Source organism: Coregonus clupeaformis, chromosome 1 (genome assembly GCF_020615455.1).
Source record: "Coregonus clupeaformis isolate EN_2021a chromosome 1, ASM2061545v1, whole genome shotgun sequence".
Taxonomy (NCBI): domain Eukaryota; kingdom Metazoa; phylum Chordata; class Actinopteri; order Salmoniformes; family Salmonidae; genus Coregonus; species Coregonus clupeaformis.
The window spans coordinates 90,311,776-90,316,544 of NC_059192.1; positions in this window are offsets into that span (position 1 = coordinate 90,311,776).

Consider the following 4,769-nt stretch of genomic DNA (forward strand, 5'->3'; position numbering starts at 1 on the left):
GGTGCAGTACTTTCATGTAAAGGTGCAGTACTTTCATGTAAAGGTGCAGTACTTTCATGTAAAGGTGCAGTACTTTCATGTAAAGGTGCAGTACTTTCCAAGAGTCTGTGAGTGGCATGCTACTCTGCTCTTTGATTCCTCCCAATGAGTTCTGGTGAGAAGTGAACTACTTCGGTATATTTGTTTGTCTACAAAATCTGATTCATCATGATATGAGCCAGTAACCTTTTCATCCCATGTTATTTAATGTGTTTGGCTAATATTCTGTGTGGTCGCCGGTGATGATTTTAACAACGTGTGGTGACCATTGTGGTGGTTGTAATCGTTGCTCAAAGTGAGACAGTGTTGTAAATAGGGTTGCAAAATTCTGGTAACTTTCCCAGAATTCACAGGTTTTCAAAAAAAATCCCGGTAGGAAGACTCCTGGAATCAGGAAGGAATGGTCAGGAAATGCTGGACTCCTCCAATCGGGATTTCTGGAAAACCTGGGAATTTGGGGAAAGGTACTGGAATTTAGCATCTCTAGTTGTAAGACACAGGGCTGGTGTACAAGCTGCTTATATTATATAAATAACCCTGTGATTATGAGGTCATATTAACATAGTGACTGTGTGGATACTTTCAATTGATGTTTATGTATGATGCAGTTATATGTTTATATAAAATGATTGTTATATATTTTCTATAAAATAATGTGTCCCGGTCAAAGATGTTCACATGCACGTGATGAGGGACAAGTTAAATTGCAATAAAGTAAAATGTATGTAATTAAATATATGTTTTACCATTGAGACATATTGACAAAATTGATATCCACAGGTCTTGCTGATGAGTTTTTCATACAAGTCAAATACCACAATATGATAATGGTTCTATGACTACGATGGTTACTAGCTATGAAACAAGTGGACCTGAGGTGAGATGTTGCCAGTGGTTGACTTGATAATGGTTCTACGACTACGATGGTTACTAGCTATGAAACAAGTGGACCTGAGGTGAGATGTTGCCAGTGGTTGACTTGGGGCAGGAGCTCACCCGAACAGAGTACCGGCACCTCAAATGTTCTGCTGCTTGAGTTACTGCACCCCTTATAGAATATTACCTAAAAAAAGTATTTGCAGAGTTCCAGCACCTAAATATAAACAGTACCAGCACTCAAAATGAGTATCGGCACCTATTTCAGTCCCAAGTCAAGCACTGGGTGTTGCCCATCTTTTCCCCTACAGACTGTTTCCAGGTGGAGAATGTCAGTAGTCAAACAGCTCCACCTAGTGGTATAACTGTAGTGTGACTAGTACAGTATTGATGGTTGGCTCCAAGCTGTGTATTAGTGGTGCTGTATTATTTTAGGAGTAACTGATGTCACTTAATTAGTCTGAAATCCAGACCCGTTTTGTGCTAATATTCCACCCCCTGTACTCCGTGTCAAATGTTTAGCATGGGAGTGGAATGTTAGCACAAACAGACTGATGTCCAGGCAACCACTTAATAACATTCACAGTTCTGTTTTTGTCTCCTCGCGGTGTTAGCTGATGTGGGATTGGGTGCCGGGAGGACAGTTTTGTTGACATGATGACTCTCATGGATTTCACTAGTTGACCAGGACACACGATGAGCTGACCAGGACACACAATGAGTTGACCAGGACACACAATGAGTTGACCAGGACACACAATGAGTTGACCAGGACACACAATGAGTTGACCAGGACAAACAATGAGTTGACCAGGACACACAATGAGTTGACCAGGACGCACAATGTGTTGACCAGGACGCACAATGAGTTGACCAGGACAAACAATGAGTTGACCAGGACACACAATGAGTTGACCAGGACACACAATGAGTTGACCAGGACACACAATGAGTTGACCAGGACACACAATGAGTTGACCAGGACACACAATGAGTTGACCAGGACAAACAATGAGTTGACCAGGACACACAATGAGTTGACCAGGACGCACAATGAGTTGACCAGGACGCACAATGAGTTGACCAGGACGCACAATGAGTTGACCAGGACGCACAATGAGTTGACCAGGATGCACAATGAGTTGACCAGGACGCACAATGAGTTGACCAGGACACACAATGAGTTGACCAGGACGCACAATGAGTTGACCAGGACACACAATGTTGGACGTTTTAACGAGTGTTCTAGTTTTCAAATACACCTTTTTTGACACAAGAACTATACAAGATGTTTGGTTTTATCACACCATGTATGAAGGAATGACGTGCAGCTTCATTTATTCGTTTTGGATGAATACATTTCCATGTCCTAGCATGCAGCCCAAATGCCACCATATTCACTATGTAGTGCACTGCTGGGCTCTGGTCAAAAGTAGTGCACTATATAGGGAATAGGGTGCCCTTTGGGACTCACAAATATACTTAATCTATGAATGCATTTCCAGGACACCATTCTAAAGACTGACTGTCTTCTCTGCATTGTTTCTGTTTTTGTACATTGATATAGAGATGGAAGTTATTAGAAGAGACGTGAACAATGTATAAAATTAGCTTGACCTATACCTAAAGATTTTAGTCAAAGTCAGAGGATTGTAATACAACTTGTCCTACTTGAGGTGGCAGCATTTCTCCTTTTCCTATTAATACAACAGGTGCGTCCTAAATGGTACACTATTCTCTATTTAGTGCACTACTTTTGACCTATTTAGTGCACTACTTTTGACCAGGGCCCATATAGGGAATAGGGCCCCATTTTGGACGCAATATTGTATCCCTCCTTTAAATTGTTCAGTATGATATGTGATCGGATCAACAGAAGGATAAGTCATTTACCAAGTGTTTTATAAATCCACATTTCGTGTTATTTCATTTTTATAATGATATGATTGACTTGTGTTATACAATCTTATGCTCGTGATATTTTATAAGAGATGTTTCATTTGAACATTTGTTTGTTTGTTAGTATCACCTGATTGACACAAACTGCATGTTGAGTTATGAGGATATGATGAGTTTGGATTTTTGTTGCCAGTAAAGCACTTCTGAAGGCACTAATTTTAATGACAAATCATTTCAAGGCTTTTATTTTTTTTGTATGTGTCATTTTATAGGGGAATAAAGTTTCATACTGTGTTTCAGTGTCCGGTCACAGACTGTTGTGCACACACACACACACACACACACACACACACACACACACACACACACACACACACACACACACACACACACACACACACACAGACACACACACACACACACACACACACACACACACACACACAGACACACACACACACACACACACACACACACACACACACACACACACACACACACACACACACACACACACACACACACACACACACACACACACACACACACACACACACACACACACACACACACACACACACACACACACACACACACACACACACACACACACACACACACACACACACACACACACACACACACACACACACACACACACACACACACACACACACACACACACACACACACATTAGGAACACCTTCCTAATATTGAGTTGCACCCCCCCCCCTTTTGCCCTCAGAACAGCCTCAATTCGTCGGGTCATGGACTCTACAAGGTGTCGAAAGCGTTCCACAGGGATGCTGGCCCATGTTGACTCCATTGCTTCCCATAGTTGTGTCAAGTTGGCTGGATGTCCTTTGGGTGGTGGACCATTCTTGATACACACGGGAAACTGTTGAGCGTGAAAAACCCAGCAGCGTTGCAGTTCTTGACACAAACCGGTACGCCTGGCACCTACTACCATACCCTGTTCAAAGGCACTTAAATATTTAGTCTTGCCCATTCACCCTCTGAATGGCACACATACACAATCCATGTCTCAATTGTCACAAGGCTTAACAATCCTTATTTAACCTGTCTCTTCCCCTTCATCTACACTGATTGAAGTGGATTTAACAACTGACATCAATAAGGGATCACAGCTTTCACCTGGATTCACCTGGTCAGTCTTGTGTCATGGAAAGATCAGGTGTTCTTAATGTTTAGTCTACTCAGTATGTGAGTAATTGCAGGTATATAGTTTAGACCAGCCTTTTATAATGGAGGGTAAGGGAGTGTGCTGTTAATTTTCTTATTAAATCATTACCATCATCAAGTTTATATCATTTGATTGTTTGTGTTTGACATAGGACCACGATATAGCTCTATAAACCAACATGGGCACTGGATAAGAGCGTCTGCTAAATGATGGAAATGTAAATGATGACCCCCTGGCCATTAGGCTTAGGTGTTTTCTATAAATCAACCACTAGGCGTCGCTATTGTATTTCTTATATTTGACGTTATAGGTCTCCAGGCCTAGTAGTTAATCATAGTAGTAAGATCACTTCTGTTTCTAGTAATTATTTTTCAAATACTGTCACATGCCAAAGTTATGACCAGATGTGTTTATGTGACGGGGGTCACAGGAAAATCAAAAGGTCGCTCAAGGAATTCACACCTGTAAGAAATTAAATTCCTGATTGAACGGGCGTGTCTTCCAATGGACAATGTGGCGGCTGCATGCTAGCGGTGGATGTCAACTCCATGGAGGAAACATGATGTGAGTAATGTCTGAATTTGCTAGGGAAAAATTAGTTGTATTTTTTTGGGCACGTGTTCGTTAATTATCCAGTAAAGCAATAAGTTTCCCCATGTTCTTCACATTGATTGACACCAACACAACATGCGGCAAGTTGGTATCAATATGGCTGAAGTGTCTCAGAGCGAGATTAGTTGCAATTAGGAA